General features: G+C 44.6%; 1 long non-coding RNA gene across 2 annotated transcripts; it reads right to left on the reverse strand.

Moving 5' to 3' along the window:
- Positions 1-7,395: 7,395 nt before the first annotated feature.
- Positions 7,396-20,818, reverse strand: LOC140492401 (uncharacterized). Of its 2 annotated transcripts, none has more exons than XR_011963558.1 (4): positions 20,782-20,818; positions 19,622-19,728; positions 14,191-14,316; positions 7,396-7,504 (listed from the first exon to the last, which is right to left on the reverse strand). It is a non-coding gene; the product is annotated as an uncharacterized lncRNA (long non-coding RNA). The 2 variants fall into 2 exon arrangements; XR_011963557.1 differs by lacking the exon at positions 20,782-20,818 and adding an exon at positions 19,890-19,985.
- Positions 20,819-21,967: the final 1,149 nt, after the last annotated feature.

Here is a 21,967-nt window from a genome sequence, read left to right on the forward strand (position 1 = left end):
CAGGGAGGGAATATTTCCCTGGAGTTTGAGTAGCTGGAAAGTGATGGTGTCTGGGAATAGACAGGATTATGTTTTGCAAAGGTTGAAAGCTTTAAAACTGTTATATTCAAACAGTTCAATTTATTTTCTTTAATTTTACTTGCGGTGCAAAAAGCTCTTGCAACATTTTAAAACCAAAATTTAGAAACCTTGTGTTAAAGATAAATGTTAAATAAAATCCATCAAACCATCCCTCACTGAAAACTATTGTGGAAGTGCAATCTCCTGGAGAATCCCTGCCCCCTTCTTCCTACCCGGGCTCCGTGGTTATATACATACCTGGGAGATAGCAGCAGGAGGAGACCATTCAGCCTTTCAATCCATCATTCAATGGGAAACAGCTGACCATCCAGCTCAGTCTCCTGTTGTGTTCCAATCCCTTTTCATGACTTTACCTTGAAGAACTATATCTCAATCCTCCTTTGGCTTCACTGACTTTTGTTCCAGTGGCGTTGCGGTGTTACTGTGTGGGTGTAGGCAGGAGTAATGTGATGGTGCTGCCTCCTGGAGGATGCACTCAGCGTCCCTCATCATCCTGCAGTAACATCAACTGGGTTTCAGCAACGAGAGATAGAACCCATTTCCCGGATATGGGCGTCACTGGCTCAGCCAGCATTTATTCCCCATCTCTGGTTACCCTTGAGAAGATGGTAGTGAGCTGCTGTCTTGTACCATTCACAGTCCATTTGGCGCAGATAGACCGACAATGCTGGGAGGAGAGTGTTGCAGAATTTTGGCCGAGTGATTCTCCATCTTTGGTTCTTCAAATGTTGTTTAACTTAATCACAATCGGCACATGATTTTGAGATTTCAGTCTGCAAATCTTCACCATCTAGCACCCTGTATAAAGGAATATGTACAGATTAGAAATTCAGAACAGACAATTCTAGTTTCTCTGGAATATCTTTTTCCCCTTTCTTCCCCCAAAGCTGTAACCCTCCAGCCCACTTACTCTCTCCCACCATTCTGACTCTGCTACCCCTAATGTACACCCTCCCCATTCTCATGGAGTAACAGATAAACAGATCCATGCCAACACTTCCCGTCTCTGGTTAGACTCTGGACCCTTTCTGGGTTCACTTCCTTTCCCTTCAGTTGCTGCAAGTCAATAATGTAACAGCAGAATGAAACAAAAGGAAACAGAAAGGGAGGTGGCAGATCCTGGACTGAACAGGAACCTTCAGTCTGGGAGAATGGGTCAGATTCTTCCTTGTTTCCCATTGGTCAATTCCCAGTGTTATGACAAGTTGCGAATGGAACTTGGTCCCATCTGGGCGTATTGACACTTTGACCCCCCCCCCCCCCCCCCCACCAACTGATCAATACTATAGGTAGATGCGTCCCTTCTCCAGCCAATCACAGTGTGAAATGCTTTCCACTAGTTACCCCAAAGAACATGCTCCAAAACCCACCCACATTCTGTACATGTACAGTGGTGGGTTTCCCCACACACATGTGGTCCCTGTCTCAGGGACTGTGGGAGTTGTAGTCCCCATGAAGCCTCTGGAGATCTGTCCCTGGAAAGTGAGAGAAAGAGTCGGCTGGAGGGTGTTGTGTTTCGGATATCTATTCAGACACACAGGACATGTGGGTTGTCACGGGGATTTACTAAGACATCCGCTTAGAGACCCCGATTTCTGACGTAAGGAATATACATTCAGCCAATTGCGGGGTGGGGAGGTTAATAATGGGCAGCAAATTTTAAGCAGAGGTGTTTCAGTGCCTAGCACTGCTGCCTCATAGCGTCAGGGACCCGGGTTTGATTCCAGCGTTAGGCAACTGTGTGGAGTTTACACATTCTCCCCATGTCTGCATGGTTTTGTTCGGTGCTCCAGTTTCCTCCCACAGTCCGAAGATGTGCAGTTTCGGTGTATTGGTCATGCCAAATTGCTCACATGGTCCATGCATGTGCTGGTTAGGCAATTAGCCACGGGAAATGCAGGGTTACAGGGAATGGGTGGGTCTGAATGGGATGCTCATCATAGGGTTGGTGTGGAATCAATGGATGAATACCCTGTTTCTGCACTATAGGGATTCTATTCTATTCTCATGACGAAGAATGTACCTATCTCAATGTGTTGTGAATCTGTGGAATTTCCTATTCAAAATGCGGTGGATGCCAGGACAACGAGCAAATTTAATGAAGAGATACAGATTTTTAATTTGCAATGAGTTGCAGTGTGAGAGAGAGCAGGCGGGAAAATCCAGCCGAGACCGATGTGAGCTCAATCATCACCGTATTAAATGGTGGAGCTGGTTCGAAGGGCTGCATTGCCTCTCCAGTGCCCAGTGCTTATCTTCTTACGGTAATAACCGGAAAGATGAATCCAAAACTCACCACCTTCACAAAAGGAGATTTTCAGCAACAGCAGGATAGTCAGGTGGATTAGCGTTCCAAACTTAGGTAGTGAGGAAGCGTGTAGGAGATAATGATTCTGCAATTTTAAACTGAGGGGAGAGAGTGATTTATGGTTTTAGACTGTGTAGTACTCTGTTGTGAATATCTATCCTGTACTTTGTTACAAAGCCAAGGTCACTGAGAAAGAAACCAAAACACCCAGGAAACATCGCCTCCCCTCGTAATCTGATAAAAAGACTTGTCATTAATCTGGGTGAATTTAGAACACAGATGGAAAGCGGGAAGATTAAATCCAATCCCAAGATACTGTGCTTAAACAAAGGAGACTACAATAGGATGAGGCAGGAGTTGGCTAATGCAGACTGGAAGCAAAGACTTTACTGTGGGACAGTTGATGGACAGTGGAGGAATATCAAAGTAATTTTTCAAATTTCTCAGCAAAAGTATATATCAGTGAAAAGGAAGGACTGTAGAAAAAGGAGTAATCTGCCATGTCTAAGGCAATAAGGGAGTCTATGAATTTGAAGTAGAAGGCATACAAATTGGCAAAGACCAAGGATAAATTTGGAGATTGGAAAAACTTCAAAAGATCAACAGAAAGCATGATGGAATTGGGGATAAAAAGTGATGAGTAGCTATCCGCAGGGACAGAATAGCAGTTTACTCTGCTCGAGGGAAACCTATTGTTTGGGGAACATATGGCCTCTGTAATTATTGAAGCACATAACTGTTACCATAGAGATAATCCTGATCAAGTTAAAAATCACAGCACACTCCAAAAGCTTGTACTTCCAAATAATCCTGTTGGACTATAGCCTGGTGATGTGTGGTTTTGAACTTTGTCCACCCCACCCCAACCCCAGCTCCTCCACATCAGAATCCCGATAGAAACCACAAAGTGCTGAACTAAACTAGACTTTTGAACTGCCATTGCCATGGAGATAATATTGAGAGATAGTCTGTATTCAAAGTCACAAACCACAAAAGGTATAAGAAGGGGAGCCATACATCGGACAGGCGGGGAGTGACCTGATGCTGCCTGAAGGCGTTTTGCATGTACACCATCCAGGGAGCTGCCGTGTCTCATCAATAAAGACTCAAAGAAGACCTCTCAGAGTTCTGTGCCTTGTAATTCCGATTCATCAGGGTTCAGGAATATGAGTACACAGCAGTCAGACTTCTCAGTGGAGGATACGAAGAACATGCCAGTAATTGATAAGGAGACTGAGGAAGGTGAGGACCTAGATAATAACCATTATCGTGAAAGAGTTAGAGCTGGGCAAGCTAATGGAGTTAAAGGTACACAAGTCTCATTGCCCTGATAGAATACATCCCATGATACCAACAGAGTTAGGGGGAGAAATAGCAAATGCACTTAGAGTTATAACGCCCTGCAGCAGAGACAGGCCCTTTGGCCCAAACTGGCCCATGCCAATCAGAATGTCCATCCACACTAACCCCATTTCCCTGCACTTGGTCCATCTGCTTCTGAAACTTTCCTATCCATGTATTTGTCCAAATGACTTTTACTTGTTGTTAATATACCCACCTCAACCACTTCCACTGGCAGCTCATTCCATATACATACCATCTTTGTGTAGAACAGTTGCCCCTCAGTTTCCCATGTATTCTTTCTCCTCGACCTTTAACCTAATGCCCACCAATCCTTGAGTCCCTGTGAAAAAGACCGAGTGCATTCGCCTTACACAAGCCTCTCATGGTCTTATACACTTCTATAAAATATTCCCCCGCAGTTTCCTCTGCTCTAAACAAAAAAGTCCTCACTTGTCCAACCTCTCCCTGTAACTCAGACCCCCGAGACCTGGCATCATCCTTGTAAATTTCTTCTTCACCTTTCCAGTTGAATAACTGAAACCTACACTGCACTCATCAAATTTCCTGTATTTCCCCACGGCACTGGAACCGATGTGACAACGCCAATGGATTACAATCAATGATCGATAACTCACTCCATTACAACAATCCCATTTTCATAGATTTTTCCATGATGCAGGAATCCTTTTGTCTTTCTGGTTTCAGGGTTAATTGTCCTCATACAAAACCAATCTGTGTCTTACCTGTTCCAGGAAAATGTGCCATGATTGTTTAGACTTTCAAAAACCAATGAAATCTCTCACCACAGTCCCCACGCTAACATGGACTTCACTGTCTCAGTGCTTTTTTCCAGTCACACGGACATTTGAAATATTCGTCCACGGACAGAATGCACCACCTTTCCATCCAGATGAAAAGGTCAATGATATTCCGATCGGCATGGATCCAGTAACATGAAGTTCAATTTGAATTTCTCAACTACAAATCCCCCCTTTCAATACTCTATAACAGAGAAAACAGAAAGTGCTGGAGATCCTCAGCAGGTCTGGCAGCATCTGAAATGGTGACAGATGCAGGAAACATTGCAGCCTTGAAGAGGTGTTTAGATGATCACACCAGGCATGTGTGCTTGATGATTATGGATAAGATGGGGGCAGGGATCCCTTTCTGGAAGGGCCTTGGTGAGACCACACCTGGAGTACTGTATACACCTTTGTTCCCCTTTTCCAAGGAAGGCTCTCCTGGTTATTGAGAGAGTGTAAAGCAGGATCACCAGATGATTCTTGGGATGTGAAGATAGTTAAGGACTGCAGATGCTGGAAGTCAGAGTCTGTACAATGTGGACCTGGGGAGGTGCAGCAGGTCAGGCAGCATCAGAGGAGCAGGAAGGTTGATGTTTTGGGTCAGGACCCTTTGTCAGTCTTGATAAATAACCCTGACCCGAAACGTCAACTTTCCAGCCCCATCGTATTCATGCTGGTCATCAAGCACCTATTAATTCTAGTCCCACGTTCTGGCACTCAGCGTGTAACCGATATTGTAGTGCTTGGTGTGATCATCTAAACACTTCTTCAAGGCTGCAATGTTTCCTGCATCTGTCATCATTTCAGATGCTGACAGACTTGCTGAGGATCTCCAGCACTTTTTTTTAATTGCAGATTTCCTCCATTTTGCTGAAGCACAGAGTCATCGACATGTAAACAGCTCCAGATTTTGTTGACTCACATTCCTGGGATGTCAGGACTGATGGATGAAGAGGGACTCAATCTTCGTTTAATCCTCCTTTTCTTTGGCTTTCCGAGCCGCAAACTACATCACTAATATTCTACCTCCCATTCCCTGTCCTGAATCTGACCCATAGAAGCCTACACTTCCGTTCCCATCCCACTGCCAGACTAGTTACAAACTCACCAATAGAACTGGCAAAAGCCCCCACCAGATTTGTCTCAGCTCTGCCCAGGGGTAACCGGTCAGGCTGGTATAGGTCCCACCCCGAAACAGTCCCAGTGCCTTAAGAATCAAAACACTTCTCTGGTACAGCATTTCTCCAGCCACACATCCAGCTGATCTACCTTCTCATTCCTGCTCTCATTAGCACATGGCACTGGGAGTAAGTCTGATATTAGTACATTTCAGGAGCTACATTTTAATGCATCTCTGCTCTCCCTATGTCCAGCTTTCAGGCCCTCATCCCTCTGTTTCGCGATGTCGTTGGTATCTGTGTGTTGCACGACCACGGGCTGTTTACCGTCCAGCTCCAGAATGTCCTGCAGCCACTCCATGATATCATGGATCTTGGCACCAGGGAGATTACATACCATCCTGGATTCATTTCTGTGGGCACAGAAGTGCCTGGCTGTACCCCTGATTATTGAATCCCCTGTCACTATAGCCCTGCCACTCTCATTCCTCTTGTTCTGATCAGCAGAGCTCTCTGTCGTGTCATGAACCTGGCTGATACTGATTTCCCGAGAAGCCACCCCACCCGTTCACGAACTTACAGAATCCCAAGTGGTAGACAGTATCTGTATGAGAAGGGGATAACAACGGGAGACTCCTGTACTCACTTCCTGAGCCTTTTACTAGATCTGATGTTCACCCATTCCCTTTCTGCCTGTGTAACCCTCACCTGCAGTGTGACTAACTCCCTAAACGTGCTGTCCATAACATTCTCAGTATTGCAGATGCTCTACAGTGAGTCCACTCTCAGCTCCAGCTCTGAAAAGCAGTTTCCCAGTAGCTGCAGATGGGAACCCTTCCTGCACACATAGCCGTCAGGGACACTGGAAGCGGCCCTTATTTCCCACATTGTGCAAGAGGAGCACACCACGGGTCTGAGGGCTCCTGTCACAACGCCTCTCTACATTCATCTAGTTACTCCCATTAAGAGAATTTAAATGAGTGAGTAACCTTCCTTCACTTCAAACATGTCCATTATAATAACAAAAAAAATCTTTACTTAAGCTGATATGTCATACTTTAAAAACTTAAATACTCCACAGGTATCACTGACAAATTGGCTATTCCCATTGGGACTGTGAATTTCTGAAAGGCCTGAACTAAAACGGAGTTTCAGCTTCACCTTCTCCCTATCTCACCTCACTATTTACACCCAACTCCAAAACACTCTCTCTGAGCCAAACAGCAATCACAGTGTAGCCCGGGCATTTGCATTGTCTGCTCACACCTACACTGCCCTCAGCCTCCTGTACTGTTCCGATACAACACAATGGGAGCTCAGGGACAGCAAATCATCTTTCAATTCAGCCCTTTGTAACCCCAGAGTCAAAATGGACTTCAGCAGTTTCTGAATGAACAGACAGTTGTCAGAATCTGGAACGTTCCAGCTGAAATGGTGCTGGAATTTGAGTTCACAAGGAAATTCAATGAGAAATTTCAATGAGAGAATTGGAAGTAGGGAGTTTACAGATTAACGTTATAAACTGTATGATTGAGACTAAATCTGACAGTTCCTGCAAAAAGACGAGGTGTAATTTAGATAAATCTGTGCTCTCTCTCAGGCCAATACCTCCTTCCACAGCTGCAGGGCTAAGAATTGAACTCATACCCCAAGGGTCATCCAACCATGAACTTGAACATATTTCTGCTTTTGGCTTGACAAAAATATTGAAGTTATTTTCCCACAGACAGAACAGACAAACCTTTCTCGTTCCACAGTTAAATGCCGATGATATTCAGATCCTGATGACTCCGCTGACTGTAGAAACTTGTTTTTTGAGATCCCAGTCTCAATTATTCTCAATTAATATTCTATAAAATGAATTCACAAAACAAAGCTCAATCAGTGCAAGATGAACAGCGAAGGCAAACACTTCTCTTGGTATGTGTTTGATGTGTAAATGCTCCTCTTCAAATCACCCCGCCCCCACCCAGGAAGAGGACAGGTGCATGCTCCTTGCTGTACCTTGCCCCAAATAAAGATGGTGGCTATAACCCAGGACCTCTCACTGCCTGAGGCCCAAGCCATCTTCCCCTTTGCATCAAACGTGGGACCAAGAGTTTCTATTTCAGACTAACGACCTGCACAGAGTGTAACTAAACCCTCCCAGTCTACACTGATACATTTCATCTGGTTTCTGCTGCCACTCTCCCCTTTCCGTCTCCTGTACACACCATGGGTTATCGCGGGTCCAGTGACCCTTCCTCAGAAAAGATGACAGCTGGGAAAATTAGAATCCCTTCAGGAAACAGGCCCTTTGGCCCAACAATTCCACACCCACCCTCCGAAGTTTATCCCACCCAGACCCATTCTCCTACTCTATTACTCTCCATTTCCCCCGAACTAATGCACATCCCTGCACCCTACAGGAACCTTAGCTGGGCCAATTCACCGAACCTACAGATCTTTGGACTACAGGAGATAGGGGTTAAAGAGTAAAAAGAGCTGGGGACAGAGCCCAAAGAGAGACAGGAACATTTGGAAAGATAAAGGAGTGGGAAGTTGGAAAGCTGTTAATGGAGGAGACAGGAACCTTCTAGCATCTCAGTGGCAGTGGTGGCTGATGATCTACACTGTGCCTGCAAAAAAGACCCTGAGCTTCCAGTTGCCGGCTCTTTAACACACAAGACTGTTCCCTGTCCAACATCTGTCTCATGCTTACTGCAGTGTTCCAGTGAAGTTTGATGCAAGCTGGAAGAACACTTCAGAACATACCAAATGGCTTCCTATTTCGAGGACTGCAATCTCCCCTCACATGTGGTCAACAATGCCCTCCAGTGTATCTCCTCCACTTCCCACACCACTGCCCTTGAACCCCACCCCTCCAAATGCAACAAAGATGGAATCCCACCATCCTCACCTTCCACCCAGATACAACCCATCATCCTCTGCTCTTTCCACCATCAGATCCAACCACCTGAGATATATTTCCCTCCCCACCCCTTTCACCATTCCACAGAGACCATACCTTCTGTGACTTCCACTTTAGATCCACACTCCCCACCAACCCACTCTTCACTCCAGGCACCTTCGCTTGCCACTGCAAGAGATGTAAAATCTTTGCCCAAACCTTCCCTTTAACTCCATCCAAGGCACCACTGAATCCTCCCACATCCAGCAGAGATTTCCCTGCCCACCCAAACACCTCACCTAGTGTGTCCCTTGCTCTCGGGAGGCCAAATTGTGGAATATTTCAGGGAACATTTCTGGGACACATGCACCAACCAACCCCACCGCCCTGTGGCCGACCATTTCGGCTACCCCCGACTCCCTCCGCCACCACGCTGCCAAGGACATGCAAGTCCTCCATCCCCAAATCCGAGCCACCCAACATCTGGAGGAAGAACACCTCATCTTCCACTTTGGGAACTTTCAACCACACGGTATCAAGGTTTCCTCATCTCCCCTCCCCCAACTTATCTCAGATTCAACCCTCCAACTCGGCACTGGCCTCTTGAACAGGCCCACCTGTCCATCTTCCTTCCCAATTGTCCATTCCACCCTCTCACCACTACCCTCCATCTACAACCACCTATTGCCTCCCTAGCTCCCTTCCCCCCAACCCCAAACCCCCCTCCCTATTTATCTCTCAGCCGTATTCCACCACCCACATTTCTGATGAAGTGCTGACATTCCTAATACGTCAATTCTCCTGCTCCTTGGATGCTGCCTGACCTGCTGTGCTTTTCCAGCATCACACTTTAACACAAGCTGGAAGAACAACACTTCATCTTCCACTCGGGGACCCTGCAACCCTCTGGCTTCAACATCAAATTCAATAATTTTAGGTCCTGAACTCTCCCACGTCCTAGTGTCTTTGCCCCCACCCCACATTCCAGGCCTTGTTATTACGTAGCCTGCCATTACACACTACCTATGGTTAGCCACTATACAGTCCCCATAAACAGCTATTCACCCTCCCCCCGTCCGATCGTTATTCACTCCTTTGTCCAACTGCTCCTATCTCTCTCTTTGGACTCTATCCCCCCCCTATCATTTACTCCTTAACCCCTACCTTCTGCATAAAAACAGACTTTTTTTCTTAGTAACATCAGTTCCTGAGGAAGCGTCACTGGATCGAAAATGCGAACTGATTTCTTTTCACAGATGCTGCCAGATATGCTGAGCATTTCCAGTACCTTCTGGTTGTTGTGTGTGATTTACAGCATCCGAAGTTCTTAAAATTAAGATTGGTTTCTCTTTATGGAGAGTTAGCAGAAGTTCAGACAATTCTCCTTGGAGCTGAGAAGGTTAAACAGTGATTTCGACCAGGAGTTGATTTGTTTCCAGGGTATTTCATTTACAGAGAGACACAGTGAGAAATTTTTAATGTCACAATTTTTAATAACTATTTTCGGGTAACTGGCAAATAATGCAGAGGAAAAATGTGAAGATTATTTTACTCACTAAGTTCTTAGCATCTGGAACAGTTTAAAAGACAGCTGGATGCATTACCCGGAGTATCTAATTCAGGTCCAGCAGACGGAAACAGTGTTTATCAACCTTCCCAGTCCACACTAACTCCATCTCTCTCCCAGTATCTGCTGTCTCTCCCACTCCTTCACATTCAGTCCCCCCTCACAGTGACACTGCGCCTGCAAAACTGATTGTCATGTGTTGGCCTGCTGGACCCACCCCTCATTCACTCCCATTGGCTGGAGGATCACACCAACTCTCCTATTGGTCTGAATCTGTGTCAATCAGCCAGGCCCTACTGTGACATGAGTGGTGGGATCCTCCCAGGTGCATCAAAGGCTGAGGGGTGACCTCATAGAGGTTTATAAAACCATGAGGGGCCTGGGTAGGATAAATAGACAAGGTCATTTCCCTGGGGTCGGGGAGTCCAGAATGAGAGGGCATAGGTTTAAGATGAGAGGGGAAGAATTTAAAATGGATCTGAGGGGCAATTTCTTTTCCCACCAAGGTTGGTGTGTGTATGGAATCTTCTGTCAGGAAGTGGAGGATGTTGGTATAATTAAACCATTTGGCATCTGGATGGGGATATGAATAGGAAGGGTGTAGAGTGATATGTGCCAAGTGTTGGCAAATGGGATTAGATTAGGTTGGGATATCTGGTCAGCATGGACCAGTTTAACCAAAGGGTTTATTTTCATGCTGTACATCTCTACGGCTCTGCCCTGTGATGAGCTTCATCATTCACAGTGAATGGGTCAGTATCACAGAGCACAGGGGCTGGGGGCTATTCAGCCCATTGGGGCTGTACTCTCTCCCTCTGGAGATGGTGCCAGTCTATCCCAACTCACCTCCCATTGGACATCGCCCTCCAAATCCTTCCTTAAAAAGGTTAAATTTCAAATTTGTTTTGACAATAACTACTGTATCTGCATCCAGCTGTCTTTTAAACTGTTCCAGATGCTAAGAACTTAGTGAGTAAAATAATCTTCACATTTTTCCTCTGCATTATTTGCCAGTTACCCGAAAATAGTTACTATAAATTGTGACATTAAAAATTTCTCACTGTCTCTCTGTAAATGAAATACCCTGGAAACAAATCAACTCCTGGTCGAAATCACTGTTTAACCTTCTCAGCTCCAAGGAGAATTGTCTGAACTTCTGCTAACTCTCCATAAAGAGAAACCCATCTTAATTTTAATTTATTAGTGTCATAGAGATGTACAGCACAGAAACAGACCCTTCAGTCCAACTTGTCCATGCCGACCAGATATCCTAAATTAATCTCGTCCCATATGCCAGCCCTTGGCCCATAGCCTTCTAAACCTTTCCCAATCACATATCCAATGAGATGCCTTTTAAATGTTGTAACTGTACTAGCCTCCACACTTTCTCTGGAGCTCATTCCATACACATACTACGTTCAGCTTGAAACTTTGCCCTTAATATCCCTTTTCAATCTTTTCCCTCACGCCTGTGCTTTCTAGTTTTGGACTCACCTAAACAGGAATAAGACCCTGGCTGTTTACCCTATCCATGCCCTTAACGATTTTATCAACCTCTATGGTCACCTCTCAGCATCCGATTCTCCAGTGAAAACAGCCTCAGTCTATTCAGCCTCTCCCTATAGCTCAATCCCTCAACCCTGGCAACACCTTTGCATCTTTTCTGAATCCTTTCAAGTTTCACAATATCATTCCAATAGCGGGGAGACCAGGACTGAAAGCAGAATTCCAGAAGTGGCTGAATGAATGTCCTGTACAGCCGCACACTGACGTCACAACTCCTGTACTCAATGCACAGACCAATAAAAGCAAGTACACCAAACACTTTCTTCACTACCCTGCCTATCTATGATTCCACTTTCAAGGAATTATGAACCTGCACTCCAAGATCTTTGTTCAGCAACACTCCCCAGGACCTTCCCATTAAGTGTAGAAGTCCTGCCCTGATTTGCTTTTCCAAAATACAGAACCTCACATTTATCTAAATTAAACTGTATCTGCCACTCCTCAGCCCATTTGATCGGAGTCTCATTGTACTCTCGGGTAACTTTGCTATCCATTGCACCTCCAATTTTGGTATCTATTGTAAACCTACTAATCATAGCTCCTATATTCACATAGAAATCATTTATATAAATGGCAAAAAGCAGTGGACTCAGTACCCAGCCTGACAGCATATTGCTCATCACAGGCTTCCAGTCCAAAAAGCACCCTCCACTATGACACTGACTGCTCAGCAAGGTTAGAGCTCATGGCATACAGGGAGATCTAACCATTTGGATACAGAACTGGCTCACAGACAGAACACAGAGGGTGGTGATGGAGGGTTGCTTTCAAACTGAAGGCCTGTGACGAGTGGAGTGTTACAAGGATCACTGCTGGATCCACTACCTTTCGTCATTTATATCAATGACTTGGATGTGAACATAGGAGGTTTAGTTAGTGAGATGACACCAAAACTGGAGGTGTAGTGGACAGTGAAAAAGGTTACCTCAGAGTACAATGGGATCTTGATCAGATGGGTGAATTGGCTGAGGTGTGGCATTTTGGGAAAGCAAATCTTAGCAAGACGTATACACTTAATGGTAAGGTCCTGAGGAGTGTTACTGAACAAAGGGACCTTGGAGTGCAGGTAGATACGGTAGTGAAGGCGGCATTTGGTATGCTTGCCTTTATCGGACAAAGTATTGAGTACAGAAGTTGTGAAGTCATGTTGTGGCTGAACAGGATATTGGTTAGGCCACTTTTGGATCGTTGCGTACAAATATGGTCTCCCTCCTATTGGAAGGATTTTGTGAAACTTGAAAGGGTTCAGGAAAGATTTACAAGAACGTTGCCAGGATTGGAGGATTTGAGCTAGGCTGGGGGGTTGAATAGAAGTTGAATAGATTGGGGCAGTTTTCCCTGCAGCGTCGGAGGCTGAGAGGTGATCTCATCTATGTATATAAAAACATGAGGTGTATGGATCGGATAAATACACAAAGACTTTTCTCCCTGGCGTGGGGGATCCCAGCAGTAGAGGGCATAGGTTTATGGTACGAGGGGAAAGACTTTAAAGAGACTTGAGAGACAACGTTTTCACACAGAGGGTGGTACGTGTATGGAATGAGCTGCCAGAGGAAGTGGTGGAGGCCATTACGATTGCAACATTTAAAAGGCACCTTCATGTGTATATGAATAGGAAGGATATGGGCCGGGTGCGGACAGGTGGGACTAGATTGCATTGGGATATCTGATCAGCATGTACTGGTTGGACCAACAGGTCTCTGTTTCTGTGGTGTCCATCTATGACTCTTTGACCTTCCAGCCAATTCCGTATCCAAACAGCGAGTTCCGCCAGAATTCTATGGTGTTGAACCTGCTAACCAGTGTGTAATGTGAAACCTTGTGTCTTTCTCAATTCCAAGTTAATGATTTCAATGCACAAAGCCATGCTGACTCTCTAATCATTTCTTGTTTTTCCAATGACATGTAAATCCTGTCGCTGAGAATCCCTTCCAACAACTTCTCAGCCACTGACTTCAGGCTCACCGGTCAATAGTTCCCTGGCTTTTCCTTACCACCTTTCTCAAATAATGGCACCCATCTTCCAGCACCTCACCTGTGGTGATCGATGATACAAGTATCGCAGCGAGGGGCCCAGCAAAAGCTTCCCTAATTACCCACAATGTTCTGGGATACACCTGATCAGATTCCAGGGATTTATCCATCTTTATGTATTTAAAGACATCCAGTACCTCCTCCTCTGTAATATGTACACTTGCCAAGTTATCACTATTTATTTCTCCAACTTCTCTAACTTCCATATGCCCTTTCAGTAAAAACTGACATGAAATACTTAGAGAATCTCTCCCACTTCCTGCTGTTCCATAGACAATCTTGTTGATCATTGAGGCTCACTATTCTCTGCCTAGTTATTCTTTTGTCTTTAGTGTATTTGTAGAATCTCTTTGGATTCTCCTTAAACCTATTTCCCAAAGCTATCTCATGTCCCCTTTTTTGCCTCCTGGTTTCCCGAGAGTATACTCCTACTGCCCTTATAGTCCTCTAGGGATTCACATAAACACAGTGGTCTGTACCTGCCATATCCTTCCTTCATTTTCTTGACCAGAGCCTCAATTTCGCAGGTCATGCAGCATTCTCAAAGCCTCCCAGTCTTGGCCTTAACGGGAACATACTGTCTGTGTACTCTCATTGTTGGAGGTCTATGGAGGCAATGGCAGATGAGGACAGATAAACAATCATTATCAGTAAAGAGGTAGTGTTGGGAAAGGGAACAACTCATCCTTATCTCTATAATTCCTCTCTAGCCTCAGAACTATCACTATCTCTGGTATCAAAAACATCTCAATCTCTGCAACATCCTCCAATCTCTAATCTCCTCCAGTCTCAACACACTCTCTATCATTAATCTTGTCCCCCCTCACAAATCTCTGTGATGTGCCTTTCTTTAATTCCAGCCTTCAGGATAACCCATTTCTATTTCAGATTCCTGCACCCTGAGCTCCACAATGTCCCGCTTAACCTCTGTCACATTTTCCTCCAAAGAACATTAATCAATCATGTATCATCTATTCTAATATCACCTTCTCTGACCTGGTTTCTATTGTGGCTTGTCATATTCCTATATTATGCATCTGTGGTCAACATGACAGAAAACGGTTTTGTGGTACATTGGGTTTATGCTGTAAAGAAATCTCCCAGCTAACTATTTTAATCCCATTTTCCAGCATAGAGCCCATAGACCTGTCAGCCTTGGCCTTGCAAGTGTGTTCCTAAATAGATTTTAAATGCCTTCGGGATTTCTGTCTCTCACTCTCTTCCAGACAGTGAGGTTTAGTGCAACTGTTGCTCTATGCTATCACCCACAGGGTTCAGAGCAGCTGAGTCTGTGCGAACCACAGATCGCTCACACATTGGGAAGGATGGCAGGGTCCCTGAGAGGGGGCACTGGAGATTTACCAGGATGGTTCAAGGAATGGGGGATTTTGGTTGCAGAATTTGTGGGGCTTTATTAACATTAATTGTTCACGTGACATGTGTGTTGCTAATACATATCAAGAAAAACCATCCACAATTAATGGACTCTCCTTTTCAACCTCTCCCCTTGCCTTCTCTGTGGTAAAGATTCAGGTTAACCACTACCAGATCTCTCTCTCTAATGAGAGAGCAGTCCTATGGTTGGGTAGGACAATTCTGACTGGATCTTTTACACAGTGATGCCACTGTGCCTCGAGGGTGGGGAAAGGGAATGCTGAAGGTGGTGGATGGGAAACCACTCAGGTACAGTGCTTTATCCTGGAGGATGTTCACTTTCTTTAATATTGTTGCGGGGGGGGGTTACACATTATAATAATAAACCTTTCACCCATCAGCTCATTATACAAGGATTACAGGACACATGTTGAAGATTTGGGAAGATATATTGAGAGAATGGTTTGATTCAAAGGAGAACTTTTATTCAGCAAATGGTATTGATCTGGAACACAATACTCTCACACAATATGAATATCCAGTTCCTGATGAATGCAGTAATTCTGTCAGAGTTTGACATTACAATGACTGAGATTACCATCTGAATATCTGTCTGTAATACAAGTTTATAAAATCCGTCACTGTCAGTTCAAGTTTGAAACTCATACAATCCCCTCCTCCTGGCCCAGGAGGACTGTACACATTACACCTGGTGGAGGTTAGCAGGCACTTCAAGGGCAAATCTATGTGGGTTTCTATGAGTTTCCACCTTGGGACTTCATGTGACTGAACATGGGACAGAATGTCCCAAGATTCAGTGAGATATGGACAGCAGGATTTGCTTCCTTTTTTTTCCTTCCATTCTGCCGCTGTGCCTCCTCAATAAGACGTGGGGTGTGAAAGGTTCATGCAGCTCGATGGGCAAGATGTCTCCATTCTGACCAATGGGCAACAAGCTCCTCCCAGTCATGAAACAGAGTATCCCTGAAAGATAGCAACTGAGCATGCTTCCCACTGCCCAGTGCTCACAATACATGTTTCGAATAATGAGGGGGGAAATCTCCTAGAAAAGGCATAACAGGAAAGTTCCAAAAGGATTATAAACAGTTTACAGAGAGATATTCACAGGATAATTGGGCAACAAGTTGTCAAATAGAGTATAACTTGGGATAAACTGTAGAAAGCTGCACCACAAAGGGACTGGGGGAAATGAGCAGGAAACACAGAAAGGGAGCACACAGTTACAACATGGAATCAGGAAGGGGAATGGAATGCTGTCCCTTATTTCAAAGAGTTTGGAGTATATACCTTAGGGCAACTAAACAAATGGCGAGTCAGACCACATCTGGAGTAACGTGAACAGATTTGGTTGTTTTAGTTAACAAAATAGAATAGTTTATTGGAGGCATTTCAAAGAAAATCTATTGGGATCATCCCTGTTTTGAAGGGATTATCCTGTAAGCAAAGGCTGAATAAGTTGGGAATCTACTCACTGGACTTTGGAAGAATGAGAGGTGATCTCTTTGAAACATACAGGATTCTATCGAGGTTTGACAGGGTAAATATGGAGAGGATGTGTCCCATTACGGGTGAGTCTTGAACCAGATTCTGGGTCAGTCGCGGAATCAAGGATTCTGTTTCAGATTTGTCAAGTTAAAGGCAACACCGACACAGGTTAGGGTTTCAGGAGCAATGGAGCTGGGGTGAGAAGGAGACAAGCAACGTTTTAGAGATTGGAATTCCTGGTGTTTGTGATTGTGTGGATGTCTGATCAGAAGGTCACCTTGGGGTCAGATATGAGAGCAATATTGTGAAGAATGTAGTTCCGCCTCAGACACTTCCCAGTGAGAGGGAGGGACACAGCAGTAAGGGAAATGAATTTGAAATAGCAACTGAAGGCAATGGGTTTAACAATTACAGTGTTCCGTTGGAGTGAATTGCAGCTAATCGAAGCGTTGCAAGCAGTTTGATAACTGAGTAATAGTGGAGTAATGGAGACGGATGATGGGGAGGGAGAGCTGGACATTGTCAGTGTACATGTGAAACCTAACACAGTGCTTTTGAGCGATGTTACCTCCTGGCAGTTTGTAGGTGAGAAACAGGACGAACCAAGGATAGATCCTGGAGGGACACCAAATACAATGAATTCAGAAAGGAAAGGGAGAGTGGAGATTGAGCAGGATTTTCCAATGATGGTGAGGTCAAATATTAGGTTTTAGCAGAATGGGAGAGAAGGACATAACCAGAAAAGACAGACAGACAGACAGATCATGGAACAATATCTGTGAATTGCGAGGGGGGGAAAGAGAGTGGTGACAAGCAGGAGGATGACACAGATTTGGAATGTCCATGATTTAGCTACACTAGGGTAAATGGTCAAGATGACCTCTAATAAGGCTTGACAAGGGACTCGAGGAAATGCAAGTTTAGGACTAAAATGAGGAGCACCCTTGTGAGGCAGTGTGGCTCGGTGGGCTAGTGGAGAGGGAGGAAAGAAGCAGAGGCAGCTGATCGGATTGTCTCAATGTTATGGACAGAGAAACTCCATGTGCTCCTCACTCTTGTTGTTGGAGGGGAGGATGGAGGAGACAGGATAATGGACAGTGATTTTATCTCCAAAACAATAAACCAAACCTGTGATAGTGATTCTAAAAATAAGTGAACAAACCTGTCATATTTATCATTTGTTAAGAATATTAAAATATACAACTGAAGTTCAGGTTTGAATCCCAAATCGGTAGAGGTTGGCTCTGAATTCATGAAAAAAATAACTGGAATGAAGAATCTACTGTTTGCCATGGAACCATTGGGGATGTTTTTCTGTCATTTACAATGTCCTTGAGGGAAAGAAACCCGACAGTGGCCCATCATGTCACTCATTGTATTAATCACTGCACAGTCTCAACAAAGGAATGAAACTGGATGGACCACATTACATCTACCAATGCACTCGCAAATACAACCACACAATCAGCCCTCTTGACCCTGCAACTTCTGCCTCACTGTGGGCCAACAACAGCAGAACTGTACTCCAGCCCAATCTGAAACCTCACAGCCTGATATCCCCCACTCAACCATTAACATCAAGCCAGGGTAATCAACCCTGGTTCAATGGTGAATGCAGGAGGGCATGTAAGGAACAGTACAAGGCATACCTAAAAATGAGGTGCCAGCCTGGTGCAGCTACAAAACCTGCATGCCAAACAGCACAAGCAACACCAAATAGAACTAAGTGATCCCATAACCAACAGATTAGATCGGAGTTCTGCAGTTCTGCCACACCTAGTCAAGAATAGTGATAGACAATTAAACAACTCACTGGAGGAAGCATCACAGATATCCCCACCCTTACCGATGGAGGGGTCTCACACATTCATGCACCAGATAAGAGGACAGCATTAGCAGCGATTTTCAACCAGTAGTGCCAAGTGGATGAGCCTTCTCCATTGGTCCCTGACATCACAGATATGAATCTACTTGGTTGAAAACTCATTTCCAATCAAATCAAGAAATGGATAAGCGGTGTAAAGGTATGGGCCCTGCCAATATTCTGGCAATTATACTGTTGGCTGTGCTCCAGAACCTGCTGCCCAACAAGGCAAGTACTGCTCCAGCACTGGCACCTAATGACTTTGTGGAACATTGCTCAGGGATGTTCCAACACAACAACACAGGGCAGATCCAACTCAGCCAATTCCCCTCCATCAGTCCACACTCGCTCAGCAGTGAAGTGATGGAAGGTGTCATCAACAATGCTGTCAAGCACCTGCTCAGCAATAACCTACTCAGCGATGCCCAGTTTGGGTTCTGCCAGGGCCACTCAGTTCCTGAGCTTGTTACAGACTTGATTCACAAACTGACAAACAGCACAATGAGGTGAGGATGACAGGCCAGACCCACTCCAAGACCACTATTTGGACTTCAGTGATATCACCTGACCTCACCACAGTCTCAGCTCATTTGCTGAAACTCTCATTCATTCCTTTTGTTAACTCTAGATTTCATTGTCTAAACCCACTCATGGCCAGCATCCCACATTCACCTTCCCGATAATCTCAAGAATATTGAAAACTCTCCTGCCGAAGTGCTCACTTGTACCAAAACTTGCTGATCAAAAGACGCCCATTTGTAAGCAACAACAATTTACTTTCGCACCTTTGAATTAATTCCTGGCTGTAATCATTCCTACCTCCCTGCACCACACACCCTTTCATATCTCAATAACTCATTTTAGTTCAGACTCTCAATGATGTGTTTATTTTTTAGTTCACCTGTGTGACTGTTTCTATAGACTCCAAGGGAACATGGTCTGGAATCCACACTCTAACCCTCTAAGATCTACTTTCTTCCTTTAAGGCATTCTTGAAAAACTGCTTATTTGGCAATGGTTTTGCTCACTGGGCACAATATTCTCCATTTGTAGCCTTCTGTCAAAGCTTCTCAATAATATTTTTGTGAAATTAAAACTATGATGATTTGTACAGATATCTTCTACTCTTCAATATCGTTGAGTGAATAATCTGTAATGTCTCTTACCCAACCACGTTGTAGGAGCACTTTCACCATACAAACTACAGCAGTACAAGGAAGTCAAACATCACCCTCTCCACAGGCAACAAGGCTTTGGGATTGATCGCTGGTTTCTGTGGAAGGAGAAATACACAGTTGATGTTTCATGGAGTGCAATATGAATTACAGGGAATGAAAATGTTGCAGAATTTGACTGTCAGAAATTGAAGGAAAATGCACTCGCTTATTGGAAAAAAGAATTCTTGACTGTCAAAGATATTGTGGAAAAAATAACCTGATCATGGAACAGCATACGGTCAGGAGCCGGGCAGCAGTGGACAATTCATTTACATTCCTGAAGAAGGGCTTATGCCCGAAACGTTGATACTCCTGCTCCACGGATGCTGCCTGGCCTACTGTGTTTTTCCAGCTCTACATTTTTCAATTCATTTACAAAACAGCTGTGAAAGTAATAGTACAATAATATACAGAGCAAAAATACACCCATGAGAGACTGAGGAAGCTAGATCATGAACAAGTGGACATCAGAGAACCCAGAGGTGAACCAGAGCAGAGTTCACTTTTATGATCCCACAGTCAAAGATGTCGAGCACAGAAACAGACTTCTTCGGTCCAACCTATGCCAACCAGATATCCTAACCTAATCTACCTAAATTAAATCCTTTTTGCCACTCCTCAGCCCATTGGTCCATCTGATCAATATCCCACTGTATTCTGAGATAACCTTCTTCATTGTCCACAATACCTCCAATTTTGGTGTCACCTGCAATCTTACTAACTATACGGCCTCTATTCACATCCAAATCATTTAAATGAATGATGAAACAAATCCAGAAAAAAGTCCATTTCTCTGGGTTTGAATGTGCTCTGTGTAAATCCTGCCCTATGACTCTTTTTACCAGGGAAGGCAGTACATACATCCCTCTGAACTTTGCCCCCTACAAAGCTGGCGGCCTCGCACGTGTCCAGTGAATCATTGCCCCGAATAAAGATGGCGGCGATCACTCGGGCCGATTACTCAACGAGGCATATTCCCGTTTGCTGCAAAAACTGGACTGTAAGTTTCAAATTTGTATCTTCCGATGTGTACCAAATGATTGTAAAACCTCTCAGACCATACCAACACCATTTCCCTCCCGCTTCCTGCTCTTTTTTTCTTTCCTTACCGACAGCTCTCCGCGCAGACATTCCGAACATCCGCACCCACCACGAGGATGATCACGTGGTATAGTCTAGTCCCACCCTCATTCACTGATTGGCCGGAGGACCAACTGCCCCGCCAGGTCCTCCAGCTCCGCCCCTGCCTCTTCATTGGTCCGCCGCTGACATCAATCACATCTTCGGTCCAACAGGTTTATGCCAACCATTTATCCTAACCTAATTAAATCCTATCTGCCTGTCCTCAGCCCATTGGCCCATCTGATCAATATCCCATTGTATTCTGAGAGAACCTTCTTCATTGTCCACAAAACCAACTGTTGGCTGGAGCTTGCGCACTGCTTCGTGGCTTTTGTTGCTGATTCTCAATTACAAGAGTGAGGGACAAAGTTAAAATCACACAACCATCTGATGAAGGACCAGCAAAGTAGTGCTTCCAAATAAACCTGTTGGACTATAACCTGGTGTTCTGTGAATTTTAATTTTGTCCATCCTAATCCAACATCAGCATCTCCAAGTCACGAGTGAGGGAGGAATGCATAACATAAGAACAAAAGATCTTGGAAAAGGAGAAGGCCGTCTTGCCATTCGAGCCTGCTCTACCATTCAATAAGGTCATGGCTGATCATTTTGTGGATGCAGAACCATTTACCCACGTTCTCACCATATTCCTTAATTAGTTATTTCTTTTTTTAAAAAAAAACTAACTTAGCTTTAAAAACGTTCATTGAACTAGCATCAACTACTTCCCTGGGCAATGCACTCGATCGAGGTCAAGACATTCCTTCTCAATTCACTCCTAAATTTGCTTCCTCTAATCTTGTGGTGATGCCCTCTTGTCCTGGCTTCATCTGCCAGTGGAAACATCCTCTCTACTTCTAGTTTATTCATTCCATTCATTATTTTATATATTTCCCATTCTTCTGAATTCCAATTAATATAATCCCAATCTACTCAGTCTCTGTTAAGGCAAACCCCTCACCTCCGGAATCAACATATTTAATCTCCTCTGCACCCCCTCTAGTGCCAGTACATCCTTGAGCACGTAAGGAAGTAAAAACTGCATGCAGTACTCCAGGTGTGGCCTCACCAGCACCCACTATAGCGAGAACATAACCTCTGCTTTTAAACACAATCCCTTCAGCAGTGAAGGACAAAATTCCATTTGCCTTCTGAATTGATTGTTACACCTGG

The sequence above is a fragment of the Chiloscyllium punctatum genome, chromosome 21 (assembly GCF_047496795.1).
Source record: "Chiloscyllium punctatum isolate Juve2018m chromosome 21, sChiPun1.3, whole genome shotgun sequence".
NCBI lineage: Eukaryota > Metazoa > Chordata > Chondrichthyes > Orectolobiformes > Hemiscylliidae > Chiloscyllium > Chiloscyllium punctatum.